This window comes from Dermochelys coriacea, chromosome 15, assembly GCF_009764565.3.
Source record: "Dermochelys coriacea isolate rDerCor1 chromosome 15, rDerCor1.pri.v4, whole genome shotgun sequence".
NCBI classification, from domain to species: Eukaryota; Metazoa; Chordata; order Testudines; family Dermochelyidae; genus Dermochelys; species Dermochelys coriacea.
The window spans coordinates 15,452,905-15,471,070 of NC_050082.1; the positions used below are offsets into that span (position 1 = coordinate 15,452,905).

General features: G+C 47.6%; 1 long non-coding RNA gene across 1 annotated transcript in view; it reads left to right on the forward strand.

The window, feature by feature from the left end:
- LOC122456776 overlaps positions 1-18,166 on the forward strand; it is a 134,120-nt gene that overhangs the window by 19,897 nt on the left and 96,057 nt on the right. The window contains exon 4 of the long non-coding RNA XR_006275832.1: positions 7,024-7,240. This is a non-coding gene — a long non-coding RNA (uncharacterized LOC122456776). The remainder of the gene's footprint in view (positions 1-7,023; positions 7,241-18,166) is intronic.

Below are 18,166 nucleotides of genomic sequence, written 5' to 3' on the forward strand. Positions count from 1 at the left end.
GACCAAATTTCCAGTTGCTCCCCTTGCTTTGAAGTAGTTCTGTGGAATGAAGTACCCCCTTGCTCTTGTTTATTCATGGAACAGAGTGCAATCAGTGGCTGGTCCATTTCTTCCAGGTGCCATGATCAGAGTGTGGGAACTGAAGCTGTGGAGAAGCAGGGAATGGAGAGGCAGGTTGCCTACAGATGCTTGTTGTCCGAACATGCAGAGCCATGAAGCTACAGCTATGCGAAAGGATCACTCCTTTTAAAACTAAGAGAAATAAATCCAGCTTTGCTCTTCCTCAAATTTTCAGATCCTGAATTTTTAGTAAAAAGAGTACTTGTGGCACCTTAGAGACTAACAAATTTATTAGAGCATAAGCTTTCGTGAGCTACAGCTCACTTCATCGGATGCATTTGGTGGAAAAAAACAGAGGAGAGATTTATATACACACACAGAGAACATGAAACAATGGGTTTATCATACACACTGTAAGGAGAGTGATCACTTAAGATAAGCCATCACCAGCAGCAGGGGGGGGAAAGGAGGAAACTCTGAAACCTGAATTTTTAGTCCAACTCTGCCAAGTATTTGAATGGCAATTCATGAGCATTGGAAGACTGTTGGGCTAAACCAAACTCCTGCCTACCTCCTAGGCCAATCCCCCCCCCCCATATTAAGAGGCATTTAAGTTTCCTTCACCTGAAAGACATTTGAGAGGCAGGTTGGCTGTTCTGTGTGTGTGTGTGGGGGGGGGGGGGATTGCCTCCGCTGTGGCTTTTCCTTTCTTCTTCTCTTGAAAGTGCATCTTCCTTGAGGCTTCCTCAGCCCTTGACTGGCTTGTCATCAAACTCGCTCCCTGGCTGACATGCCTGGAGGATGCAGCCGTCCCAGCTGACAACTGCTTTGTTCCCACATGATGAATGGCTTTGTGGCCTAAGCCCTGCCATTGTCCACTTGGCCTGTGGCCCTCACTTCTGGCGATCCTTATCTCCCCGCTGGAGATGCCCTCCCTTTAGCAAAGGTGACCACTGGCTGAGAGTCCATTACCTCCAGCCTATTGTACCTGCTCCAGAGAAGAACCCCCAGCACGCAGGCCAGGTGGGGGGGGGGGGGAAGAAGGGCTGGCATCCACTCAAGACGAGTGAGGCTGAGCTGCCTTGTTTACCCAGGACTGTGTGGCATTCTGCTCTTATCTAGTAGGGGAAGGCAGATATGAAGGCTTCTTTTCCTTCACCAAACAGTTGGCTGTATAGGCAGCGTGGAAGCACTCATGTAATTACTATTCTTTGGCTATCACACGCCTATCTTGTAAATCAACAATCCATCACAGTCAGCTGGGCCTTGCATTGTTCCGTAATTAACTGGACAAACACAAGAGCATTGTTACAGTGCCCCTTCTATACAGGGCAGACAAAGGCTCAGAGGAAGATCACCCCCCCCCCACAAAACCTTTTTCTATATTTTTCAATGCCTCCAGTGAGCCTGAGCCTCTGAAATGAGCATTCATTTGCAAACCCGCAATCAACACAGAAGGAGAGTCACCAGGGGAGAGCTGCTGAAAAGGGTTTTAACCCCTCTCTCCCTCATCCCCACTTGCTGGAAGGCATACGCTTAAAACGTTTTCCCCTGGGGATTTTTTGTAAGTGTCAGATCCTCGGTTGATGTAAATGGATGCAACTCCAGTGGCCGCAGCGGAGTGATGCTGATTTACACCAGCTGAGGATCTCGGAGAGAGTTGTGATTTTTGGGGGAATAGGAGGGCAACATTTTTTTTCACCCTCTAAGATTTTGATCCCCTTGGCCCAGGGCCTTTCTGTAACCCACATTGACTCAGTGTTGTACTCTGTCTCCCTTTACTAGTTGCTGGGCCATGAAGAGAGATTGGTGAGCCTGCTCCAGCCTGGGTTAGCAGATCTGCACCCTTTAGTTTGGAATAGACATTCACAAAGTGAGACCTAAAGGTTATATCTGTGGTGCCTGCTGCTGACAGCCTAGCCAGAAACACAGTATTCTACTTCCAGGATCTGTTCAGGCTCCAGGTGGAAATACTTTATTTCCTCAGAACCTAAGGGGTATTTAGTAACCAGCAGATCTAAGACAACACTATGTATTTTTTTAACATTGTCCTTTGTTATCACAAAATAACTTCCTGCCCTCAGAATGGTCTGGAGGTGTCAGTATTTGGTATCATATGTACTGTGTCTAGAGTTATGGTAGGAGTTAGGACCAAAAAGGCAGGGATGCCATATCACCTAGTTGGCAGAACCTGGAGGAAAGATCTATTCCCCAGTGTGGAGAGACAGAGAGAGGGAAAAGTGCATCTGCCATTCCAGGAGTGTAGGGAGTGGGGTGAACAGCAGGAAGAGACGATGTCAGAAATGTAAGGGGAGGTTAATAGTGCCCTTAAAGATGGAGGATTTGTACTGTTTTCTGGGAGCCAGCAGTGATTTCTGAGAATGAAGATGGTGTCTCCCTGCCTCTGGGTGTGCTGAGAGAAGATTCTTTACCACAGTCTGAAGTGTGGAGAGATGGGATTTAAGGAGAATGTAGCGGGAAAAGAACAGGTTCCTTTATGAGTGGAGATAGAAGTGAACCAACGAAGGGCCTACAGATTTGAATACCACCTGCACAGGAGTGAAACTCTGAGTTCACAAATGTGACTGAGATGTAAAGAAAAGGGGTCCACAGATGGCACCTGGGGAGTCACCATAGTGATGATGGGGGCTAGTGGCAGAAGAGTCACTATTTCTAGTCAACAAAACGGAGGCATTTTGCTTTTCCAGTTTCACTACATCCAAGCTGAGACTCCTCACAGCTGTGCTGGGCAACCCAGGAGGATGTCAGGGTGGATAGTCGCAAATAAGCAGTACTGAGGTCAAAGATGAGGCCTGATCAGATGAAAGGAGATCTATGGCCATATGGAGATAGGAAGTGTTGTGAAAGGGGACCGAAGCTACACTAGAAATGATCAAAGAGGTGATTTTGAGAGTGAGATAAGAAACCCCCTTTTCCAAGTTTTTTCTAGGAGAAGGAAAATTGGAGATGAAGCAGTGGATGGTGAGACTGTGATGTTGGGGGTAAAGAATGAGGCAAGGCAAGAGGGGAATAGAACTGGGGCATAAAATGTTGTCCTTTGTGGAAAGGATGAAATCAGTGAGGACACCAGAAGTGACTAGAGGAAAGGAATAAGAATAACCCAGTCATAACGATAAGAGATGATAGATTGGCATGAAGTAAAATACATTGGAGATATTGTTGCAGACAGCATTCACTATATTATGAAAGAAACCAGTGAATTCCTAGCACTTTGAAGTAGGGAACCTGCATGTGATAGCAGAGTAAGAAAACCCTTGGCATTTTGAACAAATGAAGACGGGCTGAGAAGCACCATTGGCCAGGGCTGGGTTAAGATTGACTCAAGACACCAGTGATAATGCAGTCAGTCACATTGGCTTAATTTCATGGCCAACACCAATGCAGCAACAGAGCTCCCACATGTGATGAGGCAGTGAGAAGACAAGTGTCCACCTGCCAGTGCTGCAGCTGAGATTCGGTGTGGGTGTTTCACTGTTTGTGCCCTTCCATTGTATTCAGGGAGTCTCACGGAGTCCGATTATCCTCTCGCTTACCCAGGTTTCAGGTGGGAGTAAGTCAGTGGAAAGACATAAATGCAAAGCCAGCATAAGACAAGGAGGACTTAACATGCCCTCAGATAAATGACAGCAACTTCCTTCAGGGACACCATGCCAGAGGCACTGGGTAGTTCTAATATCCCTTCCCTATACCTACCTCACGTTTTATCACTTGTCTGGCAACATGCTGTGCCATATGTCTAAGCACCCAGGCAGCAGACAAGCAAAAATTGGTCACCTGGTAAGAAAGATCTTTAGCAGTGCAGTTTGGGTTAGCTGTTAATTCGATTGGTTGTTAAGACAGGGGTGCATGCAGAACTCATGGGAGTACTGTGTATGTTTCACTGTATGTGACTTTATTTTAGGGGGAGATGGAGCTGGATGGATATTGCCTGCCGGGTAGGTGGATCCAGTTGGCAACTCTGTAGCCTACTGCATGGCCAAATGGATAAGGCTCTGGGCCGGGAGACCTGGATTTGAAAGTTGCCTTTGCCACAAGCCTTGGACAGGTCACGTCACTGCTCTGTGCCTCTGTTTTCTCTTCCACCTTTTGTCTCACCTATGTAGATCAAGGGTTTTCAACCTTTTGTCATTTGCAGACCCCTAAAAATTTCAAATGGAGGTGCAGACCCCTTTGGAAATCTTAGACATAGTCTGCGGACCCCCAGGAGTTCAGGGACCACTGGTTGAAAACCCCTGGTTTAGACTGTGACTCGCTCACTGGGTGCTTATACAGCACCTAGCACAATGGAGCCCTCATCTCCATTGGAGTCTCTAGCCACTACTGTAATACAAATAATAATGCTGGGTGTAGACCTGCCATTCTCCTCCCCAGGTCTGAAAAAGAATCACAACTCTCCTAAGTGCAAAGGACCAGACTGAGCTGTAACCCCCGTGGCTCTGAAGAGCAGAATTTGTCTTGGAAGCTACAGAGCTGCTATCCTCACTCTGTTAATATGAGAAGCAATGTGGTCACGCTTGGGTCATTCGGATGAAATTTATGTCTTATATTTTGGTAGGCCAGGCCACAGAATACAAAAATAACATTGCTTCTATAACCCCTCTTCAAGCCTCTTTGTGGCTCAGTCCTGGAGTTTCCTGAGCCATGTCATGAGCTGGAAACGCGACCTGCCTGCTACATGCAAACTCCAGAAGTGACCTTGCAATGACCTCTGAGCCACCTCATGCTCCCCTGAATGCCACCAGCATCCCGGTGACCTGGTCACCGGTATTAATATCCGAGCACCTTGGAGCTCCTCTCCGGAGGCCAGTGAAGCACGGGGGCTCTATGCTGTGCAGAGAAGAAGGGACTTTGCCACTTCACTACATCTGAATGGAAAGGGGAAGGCCCGTTTGTGTTTATTTTACAGACCCTTTTATTGACTTGATTTATAGCCTGAGGCCAAGAGTTAATTGTGGTCTAGTCAAGAAGAGGGCACCTGGGGAGAGCTGCTGCTGATAATGCCACCAGAGAGAAAACACATCTCTGCAGCATGCTTTCAGGAAGGGCCATTAGTTACAAACACCAGCCCCTGCTTAGCAGTGTCAGCGACAGCAAAGCGAGAGCTCAGGGTGACTCTGGGCATGGACAGCTTGCGGTAGCTGTTCTACCTACAGGACTGGCTGCAGCTCACTCGGTGTGGGGGAATGAGCAGAGGTCAGAGGTTAATAAAGAGAAGGTGCTTTTCCTTGGCATACCCTACATTAAAGCATCCCCTTCGCCCCCCCTTACAGGTGAAACCTAGTCACCTGTATAACTGCTACTGTCATCACCCTCTGTAATGCAGGTCTGCTAAAGTCACTCCCAGAGCCTAAAAACAACTCACCTGTCAGCACGGGTATGGGCCCGCTCTCCAAAGCAAAAAAAACCCAGCTCATCACATCTCCAGTGCTTGGGAGTCCTGGGAAACATCGGGAAATGCTCATCTGCATCCAGAGGGGCTTTGTTTGGAGGCAGGCAGGGTAGCAGGTCTCTTTCCCCAGCCCTGCCCTGCAGCAGCAGTGCCTCCCTGTGAGTTACGGGGCAGGGGTGCAAGATCCCGTGGCCTGACCCAGCTGATGGGGTGGAGCAGAGCTACTTTAGTTCGCTGCTGCGGGAGCTGCTCTTGCCCAGCTGCTCAAGATGACCAGGTGGAGTAAGCCCTCCCCTTCTCCCCACTTCCACTCCTGCCTCGCTGGCAGCCAAAGGCCTACACTTTGTGTCCCCAGAGCACAGCTGAGGTGTGGGGGAAGTTCTAGCAGCTCTAGGGGACCTAAGGAGGGGGTGCAGGGCCGTGGCCACTCCTCCTCCTGCAGTGCCAGGCCTGTGGGGAGCACACGCTGCTCCCAGTCATGAGGGTTCACGACGCCCCTTGTACATGAGCTCCTCAGTTCCTGGCTGCTGGGAAGGATCAGTAACTCATGCACACCTGGCTGTAGGTTACTGTGGCTCAGGCAGGGAAATGTCATGTAGAGTGGCTGTTCGTGACTCTTCCCCATGCTCTGGCAGGCCCTGCCTCCTCCTGATCCCCCACAGATCTTCACTACGTGGCCACTTCTCCCCTCCGCCAGGCTTCTGGAGACCCTCTGGCCTTTGAGCTTGCTGGCAGAATGGGGGAAGGGAGCATATAAACCTTTGATAAATAAACCCAAAGACTCTTTCTCTTCCCCCCCACGCCCCCAACTTCCCAATCTTGCAAAGTGTGACTGGCAGGTTTCATTTGTTCACAGCATGGGGTTACTCCTGTGGTGCCCCCAGCCAGTACAACTGAAAATAAATTGGAAGGAGTAGATAAAAGCAAGAGAATGATCAGGTGCTTGAAGGGGCTGAATGAAGTGGGGCATGGGAAGAGCTAAAACGGGCTAAATTCCCTGCTGGTGTCGACTGGCACAGCACTATGGGAGCTGCACCACCTCACACCAGGAGAGAATTTGCTCTAGTATGTTTAGCTTGGGCTAATGAGTGACACGGTAGCCACAACAAAGCCAGCTGGGATGGAGTGGCATTTTGTGTGGCTTCCAAAAAATGGGGCAACAGCAGCTGTGTGCTTTGCAGAAGGGGGGGAGTGGTGGGAAGAGGGAGTTGGTTGGTGATCTGTGGCTGGCATGGCTTTCACTTATGCATCAGTCTTGTAAAGTCCCAGACATGGCAGCCTGAGGAGGGAGAGGAATTGTGGAAGGGTTCAGAACAGACTCGCTTGCACTAAGATGGAAGTGAGGAAGAGAAAGCTAGGCAGCAGAGCAACTTTCCTAGCACTGAGGTCACTAACTGGGGAAGAGTCTACCAAAGGGAGCCGAGGATATTGCTGAGGTAGGTCAGCCTTGGCAGGATGAAGAACTGGACTTGTTCTGTAGGGAGCAATCTTCCCCCTGCAGGGGAAGGAATGGAGGCGCTAACAATTGTCTTCCCTCTCTTAACTCTGCGTAGTCTGAAGCCGTGAGCCAAGAAAAATACAGAAAACATGAGACCTGGGCCAGATTGTTTCCTAGTGAGAATGTGCTCCAGCAGGCATGGAGGGATGCAACGCTGAGCGTCCTTCACTCCCACTGAAGACGATGTGGACTGAGGATGCTAAGAACCTTGCAGGGTCCGGCTGAGTCTGGCAATGGCCCCAACACCTTCTAGGAAGGGAAGGCCGGAGGAGGTGAGCCGTCTGAATGGTGGCCCTTTTGTACTGAGGAAAACTGAGACACTTGTGCAGTCCTGCCTTTTTCTATTGGATTTGCCCTCCCAGTGGGTTAGGTAACCCCATCTCTGTCCCTCTGTGTCCTGTTCTCCAAAGAAAAGTAGCTGGGAGGTTATTAAGCCGGTAGGATGTGTTACAGCGGATCTTCATTAGGAGTAATGGCTGTGTTACTTTCCTTGTCCTATCTGGGCTCTGTATTAAGCTGTTCAGACAGAGTCCCTTTCAGCACCAGTATAATCAGTCTTGATTTCAGGCAGCCAGCCTGACTTCGTATTCCTAGGGCTGCCGCCTCCTTTACACTAACCGGCAGCATTCACTGACTGGCTCTGGCAGCAGAAAGGGGCTGTAACTTACCTTCCCACCACCCAGGCCACTGCGAGAGTCATGGAAAGGGGCCTTAATACAAACGAGAATCAGGCTCTAGAGACAGAACGCAGTGATGACCCTGCAAATTCAGATCAGTCGGAGAGCAACAAGTGCAAAGCACTGAGCTTGGCAATTGCCCCCCCCCCCCCAGCCCTCTCCCCGCCTCCATGGAAAGGCCCGTTAAGGGCAAGCAGAATTTATCTTTTGCAAAGAGCTTTCTTCCACTTCCTCCCCATTCAGTTTGTCAGCGGGCAGGGAAGCAGCCCTGCCAGTTCGGGTGACATTTCCCACCCTGTCTGGCGGCTGATGGCACCAGCCCCGTGGCTTCCTCTTCCACCCGAGAGCTAAAAATAGAACGAGGTCAGCAATGGCGGTTTCGTGAGGGCTCCCGGTGGAGCTGAGCCCTACCAAATTTTTGCCTCACTGACGGACTCATTGGAAAGACGTGATTATTTATTTATTATTTGTATTACCGTCCCCCCAGAGATGCTTTCTGGCTGTTGCCCTTTGGCTGGGAGACGTATTCCTTGCTGGGGCTGCCCTAATTCATCACCAGCTGACACCAGCAGGAAATAAAAGAGCAATTTGCCCTTCATTTCTCTTGTACAATGAGCCTTTTTCTTTAATCAGCCCAGGGCCCTTATCTCCCCCACATCTCCGTGGCCACTGTGTGGCTTGTTTTCACCTGGGCCTGAACATTGCTTGAACTTTTGGGACATTTACTTTGGCCCCTAATCAGATAATCCCTTCTCTTCCCTGTCTGAACAAATCAAAGGTGGTGCTGCTTTCCCCCTCAGGCCCCTAGCCCATTGTAGAGCACGAATAAAGGGAGGCGGATACACTTCAGCATGCACTGACCGGGCCTGTTCACTGACCACAAACCCACAGATGCTGATTGCTGGCTAGGAGCCTCGGGCTCGCAGTGTGCCTTCACTGTCACTAGAGGGAGCTGTGGTGGCAGGGGGGGTTCTGCCTTGAGATACAGAATGGGAAGTATCAAGGGCTTCCAAGAATTTTCAATCTGTCTGGGCTAAATCCGAGTGAGAAGAATGAGAGGCTGTGGGGCTCTGTGATGTCCTCCCCAGCCCCTTGCAACAGGCAGAGCCAGGGAGGGACAGCGCTGGGGGGACCCACATTTGGTTCACGTGCAGTATGTGGTGGTGCTGAGTATGGTCCTCCTGAGTATGAGGCACTAGATCAGGGGCTCTCAACCTTTCTAGACGACTGTACCCCTTTCAGGAGTCAGATTTGTCTTGCGTACCCCCAAGCTTCACCTCACTTAAAAACAACTTGCTTACAAAATTAGGCATGAAAATACAAAAGTGTCTCAGCATATTACTGAAAAATGGCTTACTATCTCCTTTTTACCCTATACAGTGGAGTTGCATCTTACGTGGGGGTTAGGTTCTAAAGTCAGCATGTAAAGCGAAAATCGCATATAGTCAAAATTACCCTTGAAAATCCCTTAAATCGCCCCTAAAGTACAGTATACTGTACATGGTTTTGTGTATACAACCCTGTACAGTAATATATATATAATGTATACAGTAATGTACAGTATATAAGAGTACATATGCAAAATATAATTTTACAGTACTGTATTTTTAATTACAAGAGGTAATTACAGGGGGTTGTCGGGGCTTGATGTCGATCCAGGAGACGGAGGTGACGGAGAGCTTGGGTGACAGAGAGCGAATCATAGACAAAGTGGTTGGCTCTGGCTCAGCTCGAGAAGTTGATTGTGTAGGCTCATCTGCTGCTGGTTGTTTTTCCTTGAAAAACATGGTGATCGGCAGCTGTTGCTGTTGTCTCTTGAGCTGCTCAAACATTTCTTGATATGGTCTCAAATAGTTGGTAATACTACGTGTGATTTTGAGGCTTCGTTCCATAGAGGGATTGTATTCAGAAATGAAATCATTCAAGTGTTTCGCTGCTTGGAACACTTCAGCAAACTTGCTGGCTCTTCCTGTTCATTGTCATCATCTTCGTCTTCTGTAGATGATTTTATCAGTTCCTCTCACTCTTTGTTAGTCAATGATTCTCTATGGCTCTCAATTAATTCTTCAATTTCTTCCTCAAGGATGTCAACGAAGCCATCACCACCCACTTGCCTGGCCACCTGAACAATGTGTTTCACTTCTTTGTCAATGGTCGGGAAACCCTTAAAATCATTCACACATTCTTTCCATAGGTTTCGCAACCATGCATTGACTGTTTCAGGCTTGATTGCATTCATTGCCTGTTTAATATAAGTGATGCAATCAGCAATGTTGAAGGCCTTCCAAGACTCCATCACATTAAGATTGGGATCAGCATCCATGAGAACATAAGCCTCATGTACGTGGCCTTGAAACAGCGAATCACACCTTGGTCGAGAGGTTGGAGGATGGAGGTGGTATTGTGAGGGAGAAAGACGACTTCAATGTTGTTATGCGCAAACCAGAGTGCCTCAGGATGGCCAGGAGCATTGTCTACAATCAGCAACACTTTAAAGTCAAGTTGTTTCTCTTCGAGGTACCGCTTGACCTCTGGAATGAAACACTTGTGGAACCAATCCGGAAATAATGCTGCCATCACCCAAGCCCTTTTATTTGATTGCCAGAACACAGGCAGGAGATTTTTGTTCTTGCCTTTTAGGGCATGGGGATTTGCAGCCCTGCAGAGCAAGCCCGGCTTTATTAAATGCCCAGCCGCATTGCCACAAAACAACACAGTCACATGGTCTTTAGCTGCTTTGAAGCCAGGGGCTTGTCTTTCTGATTTCGAAGTGTAAGTGCAGTTGGGCATTTTTTCCCAGAAGAGCCCAGTCTCGTCAGCATTAAAAACTTGTTCAGGAAGATAGCCCTTTTCTTCTACAATATTCTTTCATTGTTCGGGGTAGACTTTTACTGCCTCTTCATTGGCAGATGCAGCTTCACCAGAAGGCTGCACGTTTTTGAGGTTGAAACAGTTCCTAAAACTGTTAAGCCAACCTTGGCTAGCTTTGAATTCCTTCTCATCAGAAGGCTGTCCCTCTTCGGCGGGAGGTTTGAACAGCGCGTAAAGGTGAAGAGCCTTTTCTCACAACATGTTGCCATCGATAGGCACACGTTTACGGTTCATGTCTTCCAGCCATAAGTTTAACACCCTTTCAGTCTTCACTAAAGTCTTATCACGCACCTGGCTCGTCACTTTAGCAGTTACTGGAGCACTTGATGCCACAGCTTGGCGAATTTCTCTCTCTCGAATCTTGATGGCATGGATGCTAGATTCGGTGCGGCCATATTTACACGCCGCGTTGGAGACCCACATACCGTCTATCAATAAGTCCAACACGGCCAGTTTTTCCTCCAGCATTGGAACAGATTGCTGTTTCTTCAGTTGAGCACCATATGAAGTAGTTGGCTTGTGTTTAGGGGCCATGTTCTACGAAAAATATGTACAGTATCTTTAAACACTAGAATCACACTCAGCATGGCAAGATGCTCACACTATGAGAGGCACATGGGAACTGAGACCAACTGCGGGAACAGCAGATTCACATCTCCCATCTCACGCTCACTCCGGGGCATATGCTCATTGAGTGGAATGGTGGGTGGAATCGCCTGCACTATTTACAGGTATCTTGTTAATTTTCTTTGCCAAGTGTGTAGTTGAATTCGTGCAAGTTAAATGCACGTATGATGCGACTCACCTGTAATTATAACATAAATCAATTGAAATATAAATATTTTACTTGTTTTTCAGTGTATAGTATATAGAGTAGTATAAACAAGTCATATGAAATTTTAGTTTGCGCTGACTTCGCTAGTGCTTTTTATGTAGCCTGTTAAATTAGGCAAATATCTAGATCAGTTGATGTACCCCAGGGAAGACCTCTGCGTACCCCCAGGGGTACATAACCCTGATTTAGAATCACTGCACTAGACAGACATTGCATCTTTTTCCAGCACTCTCTGGGCCTTTCCCTCTGCAGCCTGCCACCAGCTCGCAGAGTCCTCCATGAAGCATTGGGTCCCAGATCTACACAACTTGGGAAGTCAATGTCATGTCCTGATAAACAATGACTCCCAAACACCAGTGTCAAATCCCCACAGGTCCCAGTGAGGTAAGTGCCTTGGAAATGCCCAAGAGAGACTGGATGAAAGTGGATCCAGTTCCCACTGGCTTACTAAAATAATGGCCATGTCTAACATGTGAGACATTAATGTTGTGTACTGGCAAGGCCCTGCCTGGATCTACCCTACCTACCCCCAAGAGATGGGACTGAGTCATAAGCCTGGATCTGAAACCCTGGGAACTTGCAGGCATTTTGGACCCAGACTCTGACTATATTGAGTGAACAGCTGGGACCCAAATACCCTTGAACTTTGGGACGAGTAGCTTGTGCCCTCCCATCTCTGTCAGAGAGCTCAGTAATTCTCACAGCTGGGAATTTCACTTGGTTAAGCCTCCTCCCACTAGCCAGCAGAGGGCACCATTAGCCTAAAAAGAATTAGTTTGAAAAACATTTCTCCTCTTTGCTATTTTCATGGGAGGGGAAATGTTCTACTCTGACTACCTCCTTCCTCACCACCTGAAACCAGATCCTCTCCATGCTGCTGAAGCTTTCCCTTCAAGGTCACCCACCTGAATCCAGTCAAAGTTTTGGTGATCAAATCCAGTGGCTGTTCAGTAACTCCTGTGTGAAATAAGTTTGGGAATCTCAGTCTGTTGCCCAGGAGACAGATTCCTGTACAAACTCCTCCACTACAGATGGTTGTTGGCAATCTCTGTGCAGGACACGGAAAGTACATGCATAGAGACTGAATGATCCACTTAAGCAGGTGGTCCCGCTAAGTCCTGGTTGAGTTGCATGGGAGGAGCATTACTGGGGAAGCTTACATAGCCGCTGGCTGTGTTGTACTTGTGCTGTAGATAAAGAGAGAATTTATCTCTACAAACAAAGTATCAGTTAATATTATGTTGTCTAACTCTAAGTATCCAATCTTCATATTAATGTTTCCTACCTAACACTGCATGCATCTTCACTCACCTCCTCCAATTTCCAACCATCAAACTCACCTACTGCAGCTAGTTTCCCACCACTCTTTTCTGCCTCAGCGCCATCTTCTGCTGCTTTATATAAAAACAGGTAGCAAAACAAATAGTGTGCTACGCTTTCTCTGAAAACTTGTGTTGTCTAAGAGGACTCTTCCTGTTGCATCTCCAGCTGTACTTTCCCCTGCATCATGACCTGTTGTCCCTAATTGTTGGGTTAGCGGTTTGGTTTCATTGAGATGATAACCTCCTGCGGAAAGGAACTTGCCTTCTTTTTTGTCTGTGAAACACCAAGCACACCAATGATGTGGTATAAATAACGTGGTTCTGTACTATTAGCAGCATTAGTGATGGGTCCAAACAGCCCTAAATTTGTGGTTCTGGACCCTTTTGTCCCTTGGGCCCATTTCTAATGAGTGTGTTTGGATATACCAGCTTGAATACAACTAGTGACTATATCAAGCACCTAGTGATGTACTGTTAGGGCCAGATTCCCATCTCCGTTTCATCAGTGTGAATCTGGAGTAACTCCACTGATTTCACCAGTTATTCCAGGTGCACATTAGATAACTGAGCTAAGGATCAGGCCTAATGGGTGTTTTCTCTTTTGTTCCTTTGTGTTTTATCTCTCATTTTAACTCCACCTATTGTTTTTCTAACTCCAGTTGGTCAGGGATGAGCAAAGTAAGTCAGATATAAGACACTCTTCCTTGCTAGCGCATGCACACATGGACCCTTCACCCACAACCTGAACCGAAGCTGCTGTGTTCATTTTTAGTTGGGTTTTTTTTCAGTTCTGTCCATAATGGCATTTCCTAATTGCAAAAACAGAGGTAGTGGGAAAAGAGGCATGTCGTGTGTCTCTGTGATCCAACCTGGAAATGTAGAGAAGTGAGGTCTGTTTAGGTGCTAAATTTTGCCATCTCTCTTCAGTCTACACCATCCAGATATTTGGGACCTCCCAAAGTGGTACTAATGCAATATAGTTGACTTTAATGAGACCACTTGGCTGAGTCAGATGAGCAGGAAGTAGCTTGATATGGGAGAGAGAAGACAAATTTGAACCAGTATTTAAGATGTTACAATATTGTTCAGTTTTCAAATGTAAATGAGTTGTGTGATACAATCTATTATCAATGTATGGTATCTCAGTATCTGCATAATGCTTTGCACAAGCCAGTATGGTAGCACGGTTTTGAATTCATAGTTTTCCAAATGTACCCTAAATATATATGCTGGACATTTTAAGTAATTTCTGGGAAGATCATCTCCAGCAAGTGGTTTTTCTGTCTCCAAAAGCAGCAGTGTTTCTGGAAATACTAAAGAGCCAGTGAGTTGGGATTTGTAGTTTTATAATGCCATTATTGATACTGTAAGTACTGTCTTCCTGGAAGCCGATCAAACCAGGAGTGAGGTTGGGAACCAGCCCTGGGTGATTTAGGTTCTGGTAAGATGTACCCAACCATAGGTAAATTCAGAACATATTACTCAAAATACTTTTCTTTGGGTCAGGAGAGGCTGGCAGAGATACTCAGATCTTCAACAGGGCACCCGAGACGGCTCTGAGCACACCTTTCTTTATTTAGCAGATAGTCCTTTTTCTTGATTTCTGGGATTCATTGTTCCAGATAAACCTTGATCCTCGATTGTTACTGTTTGTTACTCTGTTACTCCACAAAAGTGTACTTAAAAGCATCCTGTGTATGGTGGGAAAGTAACAAATTACATGGCTCAAGTTCTGTGCTTTGGATTTAGCTATGAGAAGAGCAGGTGAGCTCAGAGCTGATTTCTTTTCTTAGCGCCTGTTGTTCATCTGCATCTGGTCTGTTGCTAGAACTGTTACAGAGAGAAACTGTTTCCATCTCCTGTGCAGGAATCAATGCTCAGATCTTTCTATTTCTTCTTCAAGGAAAATCTTTGTGTAAGAAAAGAGTCCTAAGAAACTGTATTTTCTCAAGTGGATCCCATTCCCCAGAGAAGCCGATGACATGAACATCAATGACCTATCTCAGTGAGGTTCCTGAATTATTTAAATGATGTTAAAATGGGTCTCTACAATACTAGGGGATATCTCCTGGGACAGAAGTATCTCCCTAAAGACATGGAGCTGTCAAAGACGATTGTCTTTTAAACACCTATCATAGAACAGCCCTAATGTGTCAGCAGATGTACCTTAAAGCTCTGAGCTTTCCCCTACATCAGGATCAAGCCAAATGATCTTTACCTTCTGTGGAAACACACTTTGACTCAAGGTCATAGGGAAAGGCCAAAGGGCGCTCTGATTTGACCTCCATCATTTTAAATGCCAAAAGGTTATCTTGAGCTCATTACAGTTGCAAAAACTTGGAGTGTGGTTACCACTTTAACTTGGGGAGCTCAGAGGAATGCCAAGGGAATGCAGTTAGAATACTCTTGTAGGTGCCCCAATTCTGTACTGTTTTCACAACTGAACACGCTGCTAGGCCATTCACTGCAAGGGAGAGAAGGCAAGAATTTGGCTGTTGAGTGGTTTGCAGAAACTGAGTCAAGAAGGGCAAATTCCAAGCCACTGTGCGCCCAATGGTTTTCCCAAGAGAGCTCCAGAATTCCATGGACAGCCCCATCTTACAGTGGATGTTGGAATCTTTATGCCCCCATAATGGAGATGAGGATCTTTAGCAGGACTAGCTGTATCTTCTTGTCTGAGTGGATTCCCTGTCTGGTATCATCTCCCTCCAGGTTTTTCAAGTCATAGGCACCAAGGAGGTTCAGCTTCAGATAGGAATGTTTTCACTGGTTTCCTTATTCACATGGTTTTGCATTCCTTACACTGAGGCAGAGAGCTATCTACATTCATATGTATAACATGCACACTCCTTGTCTTGCACACATGTTAGGACAGTTTAATTATATTTTCTATTGGAAGGTGTAAATGTACAGAGGTGGCTGGTTTGGCTTCAGTCTAGGTGTTTGGCTAGTTGGCCGGATGTGCTCACTAAACTGTATTGTTAATTTTTGTTTAAAATCCTTTCAGAGAAATGAGCCTGAAACTATACCTGGCATCCAAACACCCTTCAATTTTGAGGGATTTAGAGTCCAGATTCTAGATCCAAATTTTATATAAGGCCCCTCCCACTCTAATGGTTTGAACACTTTGGCACTTGTGGGTCAGGCCCATCTCTAGTTTTTAGGGGATGGCGAGAGCAATGCCTGCCCTTTGGTCTACACTGCTCCCCAGAGCTGGTAAAGCTACTGGACATAGGGCACTCTGTGTCTGATAGCCACTGTCCCCTGCATCCAGTCCTGTTGGGGATTCATTGGGGGCACCGCACCTCTGTCTCACCCATGGAATCTTGTTACCAATGCCAGGGGAGTGGGGGCGGGGGCATGTAGGCTGATGCCATCAGCTTGGTGCATCTGGTTCCTAGCTGCAGCAGGGCCAGGAGCTGAAGGCAGAGGGAGCCCAGCTGCTGGAGAGGATAGCAGTGGCAAGAGCATGAGAATAGCACACAGGAACCAGTGAGGATGGGGAGAGTGCTGTGGCTGAAAGGTGATGGAGGCTTAGGCTGAGCTGAGAGAGAGAGTGTTGCAGGGAGTTGGCCCTGGCTCCTAGGCAGCAATAATGCTTTCTGTCTCAGTTGAGGGTCAAAGGGTTTGAAGTTATGGTTCAATTTGGGTGCTTATCTGCAAGTTAGCAGAGCCTCTGGAGGCTGCTCACTTGGGCAGATGTCTCAGGCTTTTGCCTGGCGTTGCCATTGCTTCCTGCGTGTGGTCAAGGTGGAAACACCATAAGCCGAGGCCTCGCTCTTTAACGCTCCTGTTTTTGGCTGGAATCAGGAATTCCAGCAGAGGAAAAGGATGAAGAAGAGTGGGGCTGGGACATGGTGGGGGGGGATTATAATTAGACTGGGGGCTTTAAATGGGCCAATAGCTGGGAGCTAAGCAACATTGGTCCCAGAGCCATAAACATACTTAGGGGCCTAATTGCCATTGATTTCAATCTGGGCCTTAGAGATGAGGGAGGAGGAGCGTGTCTGATATGGGCCTATGCCACAAAGCTTGGGGATGGCCAGGCCCATCTCCCATATAGGAAGAATGGCGGCTTTCATGAGAACACTCTTAAATAACTGGGCTCTTATGGGACCTTTACAAATCTCCCCTCCCACCCCCCCCCATGCTACTGCTAGTGTCTCCAGTTTTGGGTAGTGCTGTGGGTCCTTAAGTTTGTCTGTCTGTCTGTAAAGGCTTTCTTGGCGCTACATCCCTGCTGAGGGAGCTGTGTGCTCAGCCTCGCATCGCTGAGCATAAGCCATGTTTGCTGTTAAAGGCGCCACTAATATAATAACAGCGAGGGGCCCAGCGTTACCTGGATGAGATCTCTGTGCTAGCATGTGCCCTGGCTCAGTGGGAGGAGCTGGAGACGGCGGCAGCATTGGGGCCAGGATAAAGAGACGGAGAGCATCCTCCTGTCAGTCCTGGGCTTGCCCATCAGTCATTGAGGCAGCTACAGGATCTGGCCTCCGCAGGCAATTAAATAAACTCCCACTCTTTAGGGACCTGCTGATGGAAGCTGGTGGGAGGACGGAAAGGAGGAAAACAACCTTAGTGCCCCCCTGGGCTCAGTCTGTATTCTGCCCCTTTCTCACCCAGTGGGGCCTAACACCAGCATTGCATGTTCAAGGGCTTTCTGTCTCAGTGAGTGCCCCCAGCTGCTGAGCTCGCAGCTCGCTCCTAGGAAAAGGCGCTGCAAGATTGACTGAAAGAAGCCGCGACAACAGCCTCCTCTGGCAGCAGCTCCTAGTGCTCCAGTAATGCTCTGGCGAGCCGAAGGGCCATGTGTCCCTCTCAGATACCCATCGGCATGAGGAGGATCACACTGATGTAACTAACAGAGGGGAATTTGGCCTGTTGTGTTTTGGGCCGTTACCGCAGGATACTGGTCAGAGATATCTTCTAGTGATTGGAGCAGGACTCCTGGGTTCTAGTCCAGCTTGAGCTGTTCTCTAAAATAAGGATGGAGCCTGCTTGGCTGGACTAGAGGGAATCAGGTGGATAAATAGATCCCCCTGTCTTCCTGGCAGTGTTAGCACCATGAGTGCTTGGAGTGCAGTGACCAGCTGGCATCCTTTCTGAGCTCTGACAAGTCCCTGCATGGCCTTCTATTGATATGGAGTGGCTTTGCTTTCAGGTGAGCCCAAGGGAGCCTGTTGCTAATTAGACACACAGCTAATGAAGCAGAAGGAAACAAAGAGCAGGAGCTGGTCTTTTGGGGAAGCTCAACTTTGGTCACCCAGGACGACTGCTCCTCCCTCTCTAACCATTTGGAAAACAAACAAAAGGGGGAACCTTACATTTCAAAGCAATCCAAACACTGCCAAGCCCCAGAAAGACACTGGGGAGAGCTCCAGCAGTGGGATTTAGCGCTGAAGAGAAAAAAGGATCTCCAGGTTTAATGAGACCTTCCCCCCGCATGCCAGGATCTCTCTCAATCCCCAGTGTGTGTCTGCTTATCCATTAGCT